Genomic DNA, 17,064 nt, shown 5'->3' on the forward strand with positions numbered 1-17,064 from the left:
AATTTTCCCCCCACACAAAAAAAAAAAAAAAAAAAAAAAAAAAATGAGGGTGAAAAACCATTGTTAGCAAACTTTCTGTTTCTTATTCTTTGTGCTGATGCTGACACAACCAGCAAGGGGTGGTGAATTGATTTGAGGTGAGTTATCAATGGAGACACGGAGACTGGACTCGTGATGATAAGAATACACGTTCTCTTAGAAAACTCATGTCTGCTCACAATCATCACCTCAACAGAGCTCCTCGCAGAGCAGGAAGTGAGAATGTGAATTATCACCCACTTTGCAGGGGAGCAGGCCGAGGGACCACAGCCTGGTTCTTCCAAGTCTTAAAACTAGCATTGGACCTACCTATGAAACAGAAACAGACTCACAGACATAGGGAACAGACTCGTGCTTGCCAAGGGGAAGGAGAAGTGGGGGAGGGAAGGGTTGGGAGTTTGGGATTAGCAGATGCAAACTATTATATATAGAATGGATAAACAACAAGGTCCTACTGTATAGCACAGGGAACTATATTGAATATCCTGTGATAAACCACAATGTAAAAGAAAATTTTAAAAATGTATATATATGTATAACTGAATCACTTTGCTGTAAAACAGAAATTAACACAACATTGTAAATCAACGATACGTCAGTTACAAAAAAAGAAAAAAAAAAAAGCTACCTTTGGGTCCCTTCCACCGAGGTCAAAGTCGGGGCTTTGGGATCTGCCATGCCCCAAACATTCCCCATGAATTGGGGCTGCAGGCAGCAGAAAACCAACCTAAAGTAGCTCTGGCCCAAAAGGATATTTGCTGGGAGAGTTCTGGAGTGAGGGGAGCTCATGACACCAGAGGCTTCAGTGTGGGACCCAGGGATGCTTGGGGACCCCTCACAACCAGGACTCCCTCCCTCCCTTGGGCCTCCTCATCTGGCTCCCCTGCCCCGTGCCCAGCTTTCTCAGGCTACCTCAAAGTCTCATCCTCCTGTGTCCAAGCCCCCCAAGTGCATGAACAATTCCCTTCTTTCTCGACTACCCCGATGGAGCAAGCATGTGAAATCCGGTGGCAGACTTCTCTGCACGTCAGACACTGCACTCAGCATCTTACTGAGTTCTCACAGCGAGCCCTGCGGGAGCATTATGGAGGATGGCTCTGAGGCTCAGAGAGGTGAAGACACCGCCTCCAGGTCACACAGCACCGGGGAGGCAGGGTTGGCTGGGACCCAGGTCTGCAGGACTCTCTACTTTCAATCATGCTGGCTGTGCTCCCCTAGCCCAGGACACGTGTAATTACTGAGAAGGAAGCCGAGCAGCTGCCTGTCTGCCTGAGAGCTGGGCCTGGTGAATCAGCTCTGGACAGGACACATGACTTCAAATTTCTATCAGCTGCAAGGAAAAGAAACTCACTGGACCTGACTCACATTGGGGAGGTTACAGTCAGGGTTTGGAGATTACCTGTACAGCCTGGAGTGGAGAGGCCTGAAACTGGGGACCAGGAACTGTCAGGGACACAGGGTGTTTGCCTGTCTAAGGGCTGCCTGGCTTTCCTCCAGGGTCCCTGGACCCCATCTCTGTGTCCACCAGATGCTGCATCCTTCTCTCCTCCACTCCCTCTGCACTGCCCGGCCTGCAGCTTTGGGCCATTGAAACTGGCCTTTTGTTCCAGCTACTTGCAGCCAATCAGCTGCTGCTTCTGTAACCCTGAGCTGGGACTCTTGGCAGAGAACCATAGTGGTCACTGGCCTCTCCACAGGGCCACCTGCATGGTGCTACAGACTGAATGTTTGTGTCTCCCAGAATTCATGGTGGAATTCTAACTCCCAGTTGATGGTATTGGGAGGGGTCTTGGGTTGGTGAAGTCATGAGGGTGGAGCTCTTGTGATGGAATTAGTGCCCTTATAAAAGAGATCCCAGAGAGCTCCCTTGCCCCTTCCACCTGTTGTAACAGGGTAGAGCCAAATCTGACTGCATTTTCCATCTGTTTCGTTTACTTTAACCTCTGCTTCCCGTTGCTTTTGTTAGCTAAAAGGATACTGTCTATACACAATGGCCTGCCTCGGGGTACACTGCCCCTCTGCCTGATGTTAAACCAAAGTGCCTTTGTTCCAGGAAACATCCTGACCCTGTCCACCTATGGATGGCTGCAAGAAAGAAGAAATGAACACATCCCCTCCCCGAGGCTGGCCATCCCAGGGGACATTTGCAAAACTCGTGGCCTTTTTACTTTACTTCCTCACCTCCTCCCCTTCTCTGTTCTATAAAAGAAACTGGCATCTAGACCCTGAGAAGCTGGTTTATCGGAGACACTAGTCTGCTATCTTCTCGGTCTGCCAGCTTTCCCAATAAAGTTGGATTCCTTGCCTCAACACCTCATCTCTGATTCATTGGCCTCGGTAACACCATGACGCAAAGCAAGAAGACACTGTCTATGAACCAGGAAGCAGGTCCTCATCAGACACTGAATCTACCAGCACCTTGATCTTGGACTTCCAAACTTTGATATTCATTTTATTGGTTTCAAAGAGGAGAGCCTTGAATTCTCAAACATCCCCTCATGTGACTTTCGGGAAGAAAGTGACGAGTCCTTGGCGTTAACGGGGTTGTTCTGGTGTTCTCATGGCACTGAGCCCAGAGGAGCATGAGAAAAACTTCACCATTAGTTGACAGGCCCTCCGCATGGCATGCGGACAGCTCTCGCTGGAGGGTCCTGTCCCCTGTGCTGTTGGGGAGAGAGAAGACTGCGTAGGTCCCAAAGGAAACACGGCATCCCCGACAGTCACAGGTGGGCAAGATGGAGCAGAGGCCTGTCAGGATTAGTGGTTCCGGCTCTGCCCTCTTCTCTCCTAGGGTTGCGGCCAGGACCCGCTGGCACAAAGAGATAAACATCCCTGAAGACGAGCGAGATGCAGCCACGGGACCCACTGAGTTCCACAGGAGTGAGGCCCAAGGGGGACTCTGCAGGGAGCCTCACTGGGGTCAAAGGTCAGGGAGGGCTGGAGGCAAGTGGAAGTAAGGGTGGTGACATCAGGGGTGTGGAGGGTGAGACCCCTCATAGCGCCCTGTTTAAGGCGGGGGTCACCTGCAGGTCAGATGCAGAACCTCCTCCCTCATTTTTGTAGGGCCTGCCAGCTAAGAGTGGTTTTCACGTTGTTTGATGGTCGAAAAAAAGAAAAAGAAAAATGCTCTTTTATGACACATGAAAATTATCTGAAATTCCCATTTCAGAGCCTATGAATGCAGTTTCACTGGAACACAGTGATGGCCATGCCCTCAAGGGGGTTCAGGAAGCCTTCACCTGCAAGAGCGGTGCCGGGTGGGTGCAGCAGAGATGTTTGCTCTCTGGTGCTTCACAGACATGGTTGCCACCCGTGGTTTAAGGCAAATTCTGGGGCCAGGTGGAGGGTTGGTGAGGGGCAGGCAGGGGACACATGGAGACGGCCGTGAAGCCTGGTTGGATGGCCTTGGATGCTGGCCCAGGGGTCACCCTGCAGTGGGACCCCTGCAGCTTGTGATCTGGGAGGAGGCTGGGAATGAATGAAGTGTTTGGAATAAACAGAAATCTGACGGGAGCTGAGAGATGGGTAATGGGAAACCGTGTAGGAGGATCTGCCTTCCCTGTGAGCCCAGCCCACTGCCCTTCGCAGAAAGTATGGCTGCCAGTTGCTAATGGACACGGGACACGGGCGGCTTGGCCTCCCAGCACCTGGCGCCTGCCCAGTTCACCTTGGCTGAACGAATGGGTGATCAAGTAAGACTGGGGGCAGGGAGCCACCTGAGCACATGACCCGTTTATCCTGAGACCCCCATGGATTCTGTTCTCCAGGGGTGGTCTTGTCACCCCTCATGGCCAGTCCTGCAGAGGCAGCAGAGCTGCTTCTGTGACCTTAGGTGAAGGTCAGCGTGTCTGGCTGGAGGGAAGTTCCTGTCTCCACTGGCCTAGCCCCAGGCCGCATCTTCCTGCTCTCAGCCTCTCTCCCCAGACCCGGGCAGTTCCATGACCCACTAACCTGGTTCATTTACATCAGATAAATTAGGTTTCAGGGCCAGGAGGGGTGGGGCTGCATCGTGGGACCATGTCTCACTGCCGAATTCCCATTCCTGCGATTTCCCACTTTGTCTCTGACCCTTCTGATAGGTTCCTGGGCAGGAAGCTCAGTAAAGGCCAACACTGCTGCAGGTCTGCTGTGAAGTCTGCTCCACCCCCTTCTCTGCCCCTTCCTGGGGGCCTGGCTGCCTCCAAGAAGAAAGGGCTGTAATCTAATGCCTGGAGGGAGACTGGGGGGCACGTTGGCCTCCTCCTGTCTTTTCCAGACATGCAGAGGGAGGGGCAACCAGGAGGACAGTTACGGAGCGGGGGGAAGACCAGACGCTCCCCTGACAATACCTCCTTGACACCCCAGTGACTCCCACCTGAGGCCCCATCTGCAAACTCACCTTCGGTCCCATCCCGGTGGACAGCTGCCCAGGAGACATGGCTGGATGGATGAACCAACACAGGCAGGGATGGAGGTTCCCAGGCCTTTGAGGTGGACGGGAGTGTAAACATCCACTTGCCCCAATCTTTCCTTTAAAGATCAGAAGCAAATCAACAGGATGTGCATAGATAGACATGAGGGGAGGCTTACTATGTGGAACTGGCTCATGTGAGAGGGGGGCTGAGAAGTCCCACAATCTGCAGACTACAAGCAGGAGACCCCAGAAAGCTGGGGGTGTAGGTCCAGTCCAAGTTTGAAGGCCCAAGAACAGGTGTCCAAGGGCAGGAGAGGATGGACATCCCATGTCGAGCAGAGTGAGCAAATCCACCCTTCCTCCATGTTCTGGTTCTGTTCAGGCCTTCGGTGGATTGGACAAGGCCTACCCCATGGTGAGGGTGGTCTTCTCTGAACCTACCCATTCAAACACTCATCTCTTCCAGACATGTCCTCCAGACACTCCCATAAATCGTGTTTGATCAACTATTGGGTGCCCTTAGCGCAGTCAAGTTGGCACATAAGACTAACCAACATCCTCAGCATCTCACTCCCGCCTTGCCTTTATAAGGATGCTCCCTGAGGCCCTGCACTTCCCCCCACACAGCTCTCCCCTCGTCCCCTCAGCCTTGGGCACTGGGTGTGGAGGTCCAACAAGCAGCACCCTCCCCAGACTCAGGGCTTCCACCCTCACCATCTAAGTACAAGGACCAAAAAACCTGCAGGATGATCCTCCCTTCCCCCCTCCAATCTCCTGTTTTGTTTGTGAGTGTTAATTGAACTGATTTCTATTCATGCTTGGCTAAGAGGGAAGCAGGATTAACTATCAAAATGGAATTTGCATATAAAGCTACATAGCTTCTATTACCCAGTCAGTAAAATGAGCTCCGTCTTAGCAAAATGGCTTTTAGGGGGAAAAAGGGATCACCCACGTGGGGAGTGAGGCTGGCTCCGCACCAGCCAGGATTTTGAAGGACCTCTCCACACTGGGTACTGCCGCCTGATGTCAGGAGCTGGCCTCATGGGTGGGGAGAGGTGGCCATTATTGCAGAGGTGACAAAGCAGGGCCACGATTCCTGCTTGCCCCTGGGGCTCTGTCCTGAAGCCTGTGGTCTCCTCTTCGAGTGTCCAGAGCTGAAGGGCACAAGCATCCATCCTGGGTGGTCATTGCCTCTGGGAATGTGTCTGAAGCCAGGAGCTCTGAGATGGTGCAGGTCAAACCTTCTGCTCTCCAGACAAGGGGTTAATGGTGTTCTCAAGGTCACATGGGGGAAGTTCCAGGGCCTGGGAGGCAGCACAGGCCTCCAGAATCTTGTCAACTTCCTCCAGGACGACTCCCAGGTCTACATGTCCCTCCAGTGGCCTCAGCAGCCCCAGAAGAGCTGCAGGTGAAATTCGCTGCAGGTGGACATTGGACTTGAAATAGCTGTTTAGCCTCCAGAAAGGCCAGCCTTTCCATGTTACTGGTGAGGAGACACCACCCCAGGATGCTCTGAGTGAATTGTTTATCTGTGAGTGTCTTACCTTGAAGGGCTATGGGCTCTCCAGACATGAGCCATCACTGCTGGTTTTGTTTATCACGTTACAGGTGCCTGGATCTTGGAGGACATGTGCCCTGAGGGTGCCAGCCACAGCAGGTAACCCCACAGTGGAGAACGGCCCCCAGGATGGGAAACAATGGGGAAGGTCACTGTGCGGCCCAAGCACAGAGTCCTGGGGAGAAAGCAGTGACCAGACCATGGGGTTAAAAGACAAGAGTTTTCTCCATGGCCCCAAAGTGGAACCAAGCTTTCCACCCTCTGCCTCATGGTCTGCAAAAGCTCTGTTCACAACCTAACCCAGAACCCTTGAAGGTGATTTTATCCAGAAAAAGGGACTTTGCAGATGTAATTGAGGTAAGGATCTTGACGTGAGGTCATCTTGGATTTCTGGTGGGTCCTAAGTCCAATGACAACTGTCCTTATAAGGAGAGGAAAGGACAAAGAGACACAAGGAAGCCACCTGACCATGGGGACGGAGGTTGGAGGGAGGTGACCACAAACCAAGGAACCCCTGGAGCCCCTGGAGGCTGGAAGAGGCAGGAAGAATTTTCCCCCAGAGGCTCCAGGGGGAACCAGCCCTGCTAACACCTTGGTTTTGGACTTCTGGCCTCCAGACTGCTCAAGAATAAGTGATGTTTTAAGCCCCTCCCCCCAAAGTTTGTGGTGATTTTTTACAGAAGATGCAGGAAACTCATACAGATCATATACACAGACCTGCACTCAAGGGACAGGTGCCTGAACCTGCTACAGTCACTAGCTACGGTCGGCAGAGGGACGTTACTCCCCTGGGCTGAGCTGGTTTTCACAGGTGTAAGAGTTATTACTGCTGTTCTCAGAACCATCATTTCCTCCTGGACACCAGCCAGAGTCCCCCATCCTGATCTCCACGGTCTTCTGTGTATGTCTTCCCTCTACCCCTTAATCCCTGTCCCAGTACTTTGGGGCTGCTATAACAAAGTCCCAAAGACGGGGAGCTTATAAACCACAGACATTTATTTCTTAGTCTGGAGGCTGGAAGCCCAAGATCAAGGCAACCACAGTTCAGTGTCTGGTGCGGCCCGGCTTCCTGGTTCATAGACCGTGTCTTCTCGCTGTGTCCTCACGTGGAGGAAGGGAACTCTCTGAAGACCGTTTTTATAAGGGCACTCATCCCATTCATGAAGGCTCCACCCTCGTGACCTAATCACCTCCCAAAGGCCCTGCCGCCTAACACCATCACATAGGGGCTTAGGCTTCACCATGTATATTCTGGGGGGACACAAACATTCAGTCCATAACCGTCCCCAAACCCTTATCCAGCCAAACAGCTAAAGTCCTCTTAACACCTCCACCCTCTTCCTTCCACGATTTCTATTTATCTGCAGCAGAGGTTGACACACTTTTTCTGTAAATGGCCCAATAGAAAATATTTATTAGTAGATATAGTAAATATTTCGGGCTGTGTAGGCTGTGTGGTCTGTCCCAGCTGCTCTGTAGTTGCGGGGAAAATGGCCAGAGACTCTGGGTACGTGAATGCGCGTGGCTGAGCACCAGTAAAACTGTGTTAGGGACGCTGAAATGCATACCTCGTGTCATTTTCACATGTCACAAAATAGTATCCTTCTTTTAATTTTTCCCCACGCATCTGAAAATGTAAAAGCCATTCTTGACTCACAGGCTGTACAGACACGGGCAGGGGTTGGATTTGGTGGCAGCCGTGGTTTGCAGACCCCTGAGCCACGGAAATCGGAAAAGGAGCATGACCGCAGAGGAGGGGACAGCGTGTGACCTTGGGCAGAGCTCAGGTGTGACACCTCATGTTACCCCCCTGGCTGGGCACAGTACCAGGCACCCCTGGCCGAAGCCAGCTGCCCTTCCTGAGAAAACTCGGCTGTTTCTGGTGGGTGAGCTCAGAGTCCCCCAGCCCCACCGGTGCTCACACATGCCTCAACCTTAAACACGGGACATTTTTAACTTTAAAGAGCTTAGTAAGAAACAGCTTGAGACAGATTTGAAAGAGCTTTGGATGGAAAAATTGGGCATATTAATTGTCACCTCTGGTACGCTGCTTTTTTTCTCTCCATTCACAGTCAAAAGCCTTGCTGTGTTGAAATGCTGTGTTTTTCCCACACAAGGCTGTGGATACCTTCCCTGGCTCAGCACGTGGTCTGATGGCTGGGAGTCAAGTGAAGGCTGGTTGATCAAGATGTCCTGGGGCTCCCTCACTGCCTGCCCCATGCATGTTTGGCTGCAGGGCACATGTCTGGGGTGACGGGGAGGACAGTGGTTCACCGGGCCAGTCGGGAGGAAGCCAGCCCTCTGCTGTCCCTGACCCAGGTGAGGGCAGAGGGCAGGATGCTGGGGCAGTGGTGCCTGTGGGTACATGAGATGCTGGCACAGTGCTGCAGGGGGTGGGTTTGGTGACCAGAGGGAGGATGTTCCATGAAACAGCCCTCAGCAAACACACCATTTCTCCCGCAAAGCGCAAGACCATCGGAAGCAGGGGCCTGAATCTACTGAGGCTTTTTATTTGCAAACAGCCAGTTCACAGTGAAACTAAATTGCCAAAATGAGGCATTATAGTCAGCCCTCTCCAGACAGGCTGTGAGTACCTGTTCATCTGCCCTAAGCGAGATGGTTAGACACAGCCCGACATACGAGGAGGGCAGATGCTAAGAGAGACATCTAACAGAATGGGGTGGATCTGAGGAGCAAGAAAGACCAGGGTAGATATTCTAAAGCCTTTAGCCAACAAGGCATTGATCATTCATCCTGAGAACAACAGTGATTCCATCAAGACGAAGTGCGTGTCTGCCTAAAATGCATTAATGCATCAGACCCCCGACCCCTACCAAGGATGGGAGACAGGCAGCACCGTTGTGAGCAGTTTGATATAAGTCCTCAACTCAGGGGAGATGACTGATGAAGCATGCATGAAGCAGAGGGTTAATTCCTGCAGGCTGCCCACTTGTGATTCCCTTAAATCATCGTCACTTTGCAGTGTTTAACCCCGACGTTGACCCTGCTGTGGCAGCTATCTGAAGGAGCCAGTGCTGGACAGAGGACGGCGGCCCTGCCTGGGCCCCCTGGAAAATCCAAGGCCCGTCCCTGACAGCCGGAGCTGGGCAGCTGGAAGGAGCATGGCTGCTCACCGCCAACACAGCCGACAGGTCCCTGAAGCTCTGCAAACGTTCAGGTTACAGGTGACCCTCCTGGAGCACAGTGTCTTGGCTTGCAAGGGCTCTCTGACATCTGAGGGGACAGGCCACCGGGATAAATTATCACCAGGAGGGGTGCATTTGGTGGCTCCCTCACATCAGGTGGCTCTCACAGACTGATCTTGTCTTCTGAGGCCAAGATCACCTAGATCCCCAGAGTTGGAAGCCCTCAAAGAATCCTCCTGGGAAAAGCGGTGGGAAGAGGAGGGGCAGCATGTGACAAATTCCACCAACATCAGGTGCAAGGGGCACCGTCTCCCCAGCCTGGGCCTGCCCTCTCTGGCTGGAATCACCTCACACACAATCCCAAGCTTGTCCCACAAATTCTGACTCTCTTTCTCAGCCCAGCTCCCCTAGAGCTTCAGAAACACCCTCAACTTCCTGTCCAGGCTTGTGTCTGAATTCTTTCCCTGAGGGACCCACAGTCTGCACTGTTCCCTTCACATAGCTCTCTTCGTCCTCAAAGGTTCCTTCGGGTCTGTGTGTGGGTCTTCCAGGAAGGCTTTCTGACCCTGCGTCAAAGGCACGATCAGCCTCGCTCACACTGAGGACGGCACTCGGTCACTGAGGTACTTCAGTCCCATGGGGCGAGCAGTGTCATCCCGGTGTGGGTCCCCAGGCTCTGGGGGATCCGGGACAGCTGCTTCTAATTGTTTGAACCCCCCACCCTACTAGCTTTTGCTAATAGCTCTTCTCCTGGGTCATCATTGTGGTATGTGAACAGCCTATTCTGGGCTGAAAGAAAGTGAAGTCTTTGGGAAACAGAGAAACAGAAGATCCAGGAAACCTTTTTTACAATGTTTTCTTTTTGGAGGAAAGAAAGGTTACAAGGAAAAACACAAAATTAATTTGGAAGGAGTTTCCAATTAGGGGCATGAAAATGAGGCATCATCTGCAAAGTACCAGGTTGTTTTAGGGGGGCAGTCAGTGTGGTTTCCCACCACGTCCCAAGTGCTCTGGCCAGGGGAACACCCCTGAGGCTCTCAGACCAAGCAGCTCTGGGGGTAGGTGGTCTGGCCCTGCGGCATCAGCACAGGTCTGGGGTTAGGTGGACAGACAAGTCTTGTCCAAGAGGCTCGTCACAGCCTTCCCAACCTGGGCTGCCCAAGGAAGGCCACAGGCGCAAGTGGTGGGGTCACGGACAGACCATCAGCCCCAAGTTTCCCATCACACGATCCAATCTGCACAGGAATTCGGGGGCTGCCAAGTGTCTGGCTGGCCTTGGTGTTGTTCTCCACCTGGCTGAAATTTACTCAGCAGAACACATCTTTGTGGGACTGGAAGGGGATTGTGTCCCCCCAAAAAGATATATGGAAGTCCTGGGTATCTCACAACGTGACCCTATTTGGAGATAAGGTCTTTACAGAGGTTATCACATTAAATGGGGTCACTAGGCTGGACCCTAAACCAATATGGTGGCATCTGTATGAAAAGGGGAAATTTGGACACAGACGTGCGCAGAGGGAAGACGGTGTGAAGACACAGGTAGAAGATGGACGTGACTTGGATGCAGCTCCAAGCCGAGGGATGCTGAGGGTCACCACTAACACCTGGAGGAGTCAGGGAGGATCTTCCCCGAGAGCCTGCAGATGGAGTGGCCCTGCCCACACCTTGATTTCAGACGTCCAGCCTCTGGAAACCACAAAAGAATAAACCTCTGTTGTTTGAAACCACTCAGCTTGTGGTATTTCGTTACTACAGCTTAAGGAAACAAATACAGGTCAGGTTTCAGGGACGGACCAGACTCTGGTCCCAAACAAACAGCTGGTGTCTGGGAGGGGGTGAAAATCCAGAGAGCCTAGAAGGGAGGGTCTCTGAGGAGGACCTGGGGAAGGGATGGCTCAGAGGATGAGCCCCAGCGCTGAGATTGCTGTGCAGAGCAGAGCGACCTTTTTCTGTCGAGCCCCTGGGGCTGCTCCAGAGAGGGCAGAGCACGGGAAGTGTGCCTGTACCAGGACCACCGATGAACCTCAGGCTGGCACCCCGCCGGGGTCACAGGATGCTTGTCCTAACTAACCTTCCACAAGGCCTCGAATGGCCACACCACCTCCAGTTCTAACTCGCTGTTGACATTGACAACACCCCAAAGGGCGACCTGCTCCAAATCAGAGATTGACTTTCTTTAAGTCACAGTGAAAAGTGAAATCACCAACACGCATTAAATTTAAAGCTGTGGCGCATTTCACTCTCCTACCCCTGCTGCTCCTCCTCCACCATATGCTTCCCTGTGAAGCAGAGTCTCAGTCAGATGACCATGGACAGGTCCTTTTGAAAAAGGTCATCATTTCCTGTGAAGGCAACTTCCATCAGCTGATTTTATGGGTGTTTTCCTTCTGCCGGAGCAGGTCAGCTTTAGGGTGGGCTTGTCCCACGTGGGGAGAGGGGAAGGAGGTTTGTGTGTGCCCTGGACCGAGGACTCCATCAGGTATGAGCCCAGGGTGCGTGGCCGGGACTGTCTCAGTTCTAGCACTGAAAGTCCTGCCTCCCAGGTAACCCTCAGAGCTCAGCACATAGGGACCGTTGGTCCGCCAGCTGAGGATCACCTCTGCCTCCCCCGTGCACACACCCCCTCCATCCCCACCATGCACATGAGCCCTTGCTCACCCATCATTCTCAAAGTTTGGTGACTCAGCCCTGAAGCCATCTCCTGCCAATGAATTCTGCAGCTTGTCAGACATGAAGGAACTCTGATTCTTTGTGCTAGCACAACACAAAAGAATTCTGAAACCCATTTGTCACAAGAATTTTAAATTCATTTGTGAATCTTTTGATCAAAACCTACACGTCAGATGGCTTTGTATTGATGAGCTCCTGGAGGTCCAAGCAAAGGCTATCTTATTCTGAAGCATCAGTATTCAGTCAGGCCTCTTTTGTTAGCAACTGATTTGCATTGAAAAATTGGCAGGTTTTTGGAAGGACACGCTTCAGGAGTATATCAGTGTCACTTATGGCGGGAGAAAAAAGCTCCAGGCTTGTTTTTGCTAATCAGCTTATTTTGAGTGAACTAAGCTATGACCTGGATCAAAAACTAGAGTTCCCTTTGGGTTATAAGATGCCACAAGTCTTGCTAGATAGCATAGTCCACTGTCCCAGGCTGTGGTGAGGTTCCTATAGGCTGTGCTAATTGGGCTTTTTTGTCTTTGAGGGACAGACATCCAACTGGCTTACACAAGAAAGGGGCATCATTGGTTCATCCATTCATTCACTTGACATGTAATCACTGAGGTCCTACTATATGCCAGGCAAAGTTCTTGCACAGCAGATGGATGTAAACCACCTCAAGACCTGCCTTCCTGGAGTTCACATGTGCATTTACAGTCTCATTATGGAAAATCCAGACCCAGTGGGTCAGGGGTTGAAATAGTATCAGAAAACTCTGAAGTTTTTCTTTTCTCCCAATGGTTCACACAAAATCACTGGACTAGGGTGTCATGGGGGCTACTTGGGTTTCAGGCCAACCCTGTATCCATCATGGTGGCCGGGAGGTGAGTAAGAGGGAAAAACACTCTGATTGGCCAACTTGGATGATGTTTCCACCCCAAAACCAATCCCCATGGCTTGCAGGCAGTGAGGGAGGAAGATGCCAAAGGAATAAGCCAACTGGTCTGGACTGGCTCAATTGTCTATGCCTGAAACTCAAGGTTGAACCTATCTACTCAAGCCCATGGATCAAAGGATTGAGTAGAGGTGAGTAGGCTTTCCAAGAAAAATATGGGTGAGTTACCAGCAAAAGGAGGTTAGGATGCCGGCAGAAAAATCAGCAGACCACCTGTTGTAATGCTTAATTTTACATGTTAACTTGGTTAGGACATGGTGCCCTGTTGCTTAGTCAAAACCAGTCTGGGGCTTCCTTGGTGGCACAGTGGTTGAGAATCCGCCTGCCAATGTAGGGGACACGGGTTTGATCCCTCGTCTGGGAAGATCTCACATGCCCCAGAGCAACTAAGCCCATGCACCACAACTACTGAGCCTGGGCTCGAGAGCCCGTGAGCCACAACTACTAAGCCTGCATGCCACAACTACTGAAGCCCATGCGCCTAGAGCCCGTTCTCTGCAACAGGAGAAGCCACCACAATGAGAAGCCTGCTCGCTGCAGTGAAGAGTGGCCCCTGCTCGCTGCAACTAGAGAAAGCCCGCACGCAGCAATGAAGACCCAATGCAGCAAAAAACAAATACATAAATTAATTTATAAAAATAAACAGTATGGATGTGGCTATGAAGATATCTTTTAGATGAACTTAACATTTATATCTGTAGATGTTGAGTAAAGCAGACTATCGCCACTGGGTGGGTCTCACCCAGTCAGAGGAAGGCTTTAAGAGGGAAAACTGAGATTCCCCCAAAGAGGAAGGGATTCTGCAAACCCACTGCCTTTGGACTCAAATCTGCAACAAGAACTCTTCCCTGGGTCTCTATCCCCGCAGACTTGCCAGCCCCTCAAAAATGTGAGTTAGTTCCTTAAAATAAATCTCTCTCTCTGTGATAGATGATAGTTGATGGATAGATAGAAACATAGATAAATAGATAGATAGATAGATAGATAATAGGTAGAAACATAGATGGATGGATGATAGATAGATGAGAGGTAGATAGATGATAGATGATAAGTAGATCTCTATCTCTATCTCGATCTATCTATCCTTTTCGATATCTACACACACCCTCTTGGTTCTGTTTCTCTGGAGAACTCTGACACCCCTACAAGGGTCATGGGGGGAATGAAGGAACATACCATGTCACACACATTCTGGTCTTTGACTGGACACAACATTTGGTGAATCTTAAATACCTGGTGGCAGGGCCACCATATCAGGCCACTCAGGGCATAGACTGCCCAATTACACTTAGATTACAGTATTAACAATGCCCCCTGCAGCTGTGCAGTGTAAAAATCCCATCTGCTTCTGACATCAGAGATACAACTTTGTGAGTTCACACAACCCCATATACCCTTCCAGGGTAATCTCGCCACAGGCCCTTAGCTTGTGCTATATCTTATTCAATCTTGCTGCTATGACCAATTAGAATGGAAACAATTTACTGCTTAAATAATTTATCCAGATTCCACGCAGGAAGTCTTTTGCAGAGATACACCAGCTAATAAAGAACATTGATTTTAGAAGCCAAAGTCAATATGAGGTTAGGGAAACGTTCACCTATTTACATGTTCCTGTCTCCTGAGAATTTCTGTCGCTTTATGCGCTGAGAAAATTAGCCAGGCAACTTGATTGCAAAGTCTTCTTTCATTTGTTATTCTTTGGGTGTCGTTGCAACTGTACTACTGAAATTGGAAAGGGTAAAGGTGTGGGAATTTCATTAGCAATTTATCAATAAAAATGAAGATTTCTTTCCTCAGGTGCTCATTCTAGGAGATTATTTGCTAGTTTGAGGGTGAAATGGCTTGAGTCAGTGAGGGTCTAAATAGGAGGCCATTTGCCTGGATCACATTCAGGCCTGAGTAACGAGCTGACTTGAGTATTCAGACTGTGTCTCAGTGTATCTGCTTCATAATGAAGACTCATTTGTAATTGGAAGCAATGATTTTCACATAGACAATTAATGTAATAAGGTATCCCAAAACAAATTTTTTCCCTTTGAATATCTCCCTTGTAATTTGGTTCATCTAGTTCGTTTCCTTACTAAGCCCTTTTTTCACAGATAATGAAAAGGTGAATTTCAGCCCATCCAGGAGGAATTCACAATGCTTTGGTGATGGAGGCTTCCCTGTGTTGAGGTCCACCTGACTCTGGAAAGCCTACAGGTGTCAGGGTAAAGGGACTCAACCATTGCATCATCCAGAACAGAGGTTCCCAACTTTAGCATAAAGCAGGATCACCTGGAGGCTTGTTCAAGCAGATTGCCAGTGCCCTATCCCAGAGCATCAGGGTCAGCAGTTGGGGTGGAGCCTGATGAGAATTTGCATTTCTGACAAGTTCCCAGGTGATCTGGAGGCTGCTGGCCCCAGACCCCACTCTGAGAGCCACTGGTCTGGAACTCACAAATTCTTCAAAGACGAACTGATGAAAAGTCATTACCTGAATGGGTCCATGTTAACCAATCACAGTGACTGACTGAGGTCTGTCAGTACTTAACCCCACACAGGTGAAAGACAGTTTAGAAAATCGCCCTGAGCTTTACTCTGTGCTATTTCATCCCTTTTCTTCCTCTTCCACATCCTGGCATGTTCAGAAAAGCTGATAAGTGGTTCCTTTTGCCCTGGTCCTTCATCAAGATGGAAACACTGAATTGGTGAAATGAACACAATGTTTGCCCTTCAGATCATTTCCCTTTCTCCTCTGCATCCAGCTCCCGTCCAGCCACTGTCAACATTCTGGAATAGAAAGCAGCTCACAGCAGCTGTCAGGGCCATGGTGGCCTCAGGGACCCTAAAGGGGGGGCCGGGAGTACTTTCACGGTGGGCAGAGGACAGCACACCAAATGCCGTCCACTGTGGCTGGAAATTTAGGTTGATGATGATCGTGATGAGGATGATAATGACGATGATGGTGGTAATGACAGCACAAATTAAAATAGATTGGCACAGGCATCGGGGGCTCTGAGGACTGGGTTAAAATGTTTATTCTGATTGGTCCTGAGCCCAAGGGGCAGAGCATTGCCAAATGTTCTCACAGAGAAAATAATGAATTTCAAAATGAGCCCCCGTGTTTATCTGACTCTTGTTCACGCAAGTGGTGACTGGCTATGCAGTGAAGCAAAGGAACCTCATCCGATGACGGGGCTGCACCCGGACTCTCAGGGGAGTGACTTTGAGGTGTGTGAGTACAAGGAGCTTCCCCTGGCTTCAGCGAGAATGGAGCCAGGAAGAAGGTGGGCTCCAGGTGGGTGCCATTCAAAGGGCCGCCCAGGCCTCTGCCTGGGACTCTGCTCAGGCATGGAGAGGGCAGAGCCAAGGACGTTCTCGCTGTTGATTCATGGTCTCTCTGCCTGTGTTCCTGACCATGGGGCCAGGTGTGTTTCAACTTTCTGGGCCATGATGTCATCATCCCCAAAGTGGGACAGGCTTTGTGCTCTCCACCCCTGGCCTGCCCCGCCACCATGAGAACATGGTGAGAAATGAAGAGAACTCAGTTGGGCCAGGGGAGTGCAGTGTAAATCCAGCCGGGTTGGGGGCAAAGTGAGCTGGAGGTGATGAAGACAAAGAGGACGCGATACAGGCCTGAGGAAATGGGCAGATCACCGGGACCATGGCAGGCCATGCTGAGCTCTGGCTGTGATGCCACTCTAGTCCCTTGCGACTCAGCTGGGCCTTGGGCCAGCAGCATCACAGCACCTGGAATTTGGTTAGAAATGCTGATTAGGAGATCAGGACCACCCCAGATCTCCCAACTCAGAATCAGCATTTTCACTGGATCCCCGTGATTCCCAGGCACGTGGAAGTTTGCGAAGCTCCCAGTAGGAGCTGTAACTTCACCCCAACTGAGTGGATGGACTAAGTGGTTGGATTGGTTGGCTGGTGGCCACTCTAACTGTCTCTAGTCGAGTGTTTCTTGGTGTCAACCACCCTCCCAGTGTGCGGGATGCCAACCCACGTCGAGACAGGTGTGAACTAAAATCCTGCTACCATATCAGTAAACAAAGGATGTTGCAGCCATCAAGCCACCACATTACATCCTCCACGACGGTACACCCTGAGGAGACTCAGGATGAGAAACACAAGATACTGGCCCCGGAGAGCTAAGGTACATATCAAAGGAACAATTTCAGTGAGCCCAGACTCTTGCATCTTCCCATACATAGAAAAGCACTAAATTCCTTAACTTGAGATGTCTGGTTTTCTTTTATTAACAGTAATCTTTTCATATTCTGACTACCTGGTCTTTGTTGCAAAACCCCCTATATATCCTGGCTCCCCC

Source organism: Lipotes vexillifer, unplaced genomic scaffold, assembly GCF_000442215.2.
Source record: "Lipotes vexillifer unplaced genomic scaffold, Lipotes_vexillifer_v1.1 scaffold835, whole genome shotgun sequence".
In the NCBI taxonomy this organism is placed as follows: Eukaryota; Metazoa; Chordata; class Mammalia; order Artiodactyla; family Lipotidae; genus Lipotes; species Lipotes vexillifer.